This window comes from Penaeus monodon, chromosome 33 (genome assembly GCF_015228065.2).
Source record: "Penaeus monodon isolate SGIC_2016 chromosome 33, NSTDA_Pmon_1, whole genome shotgun sequence".
In the NCBI taxonomy this organism is placed as follows: domain Eukaryota; kingdom Metazoa; phylum Arthropoda; class Malacostraca; order Decapoda; family Penaeidae; genus Penaeus; species Penaeus monodon.
Genome location: NC_051418.1, coordinates 16,133,127 through 16,133,651, shown reverse-complemented (window position 1 = coordinate 16,133,651; position 525 = coordinate 16,133,127).

The window sequence follows — 525 nt, the reverse complement described above, 5'->3', positions numbered from 1 at the left end:
GCTCGCATCAGCGCGGATGGCGGCGTCTGGCAACTCGCTCCCTCTCGCAGCGCTGACCTTGAAACACCAGCCGTTTCATTACAATTTCCATCAATACGCTTTGATTATCTTGCAAAGCGCTTCCCCTGTGGACGGCACAACCACATAAATCACCCTCAGAGACAAACACAACAACTCAGCACAGACAGCCAGCGTCTTTCTGGCTCACAAGAGAGAGAGAGAAAGAGGCAAAGACCTACGCTAAAAATAACATTGATTCTGGCGCCATCAGCTGGGCTGCCCTTGACCGTGGCTGCCGAAATGCCGCAGCTTATGGGAGGCGAGCGAGGGAGGTGGGAGGCCTATGGCGCGGGCACATGTTGCGTGCTTCTTGTCTCAGCTGTTGCTAGCGCCCGCTCGTCCTGGGCTGGACGGGCGGCCTCCGTGGGCGTCGCCTCAGGCTTGCACGCAGGGTGGGCTGAGCCCCAACGCTTGACTTCCAGCTCAAGAGAGGTTTACGAGAATTTATAAAATATTACAAATAGA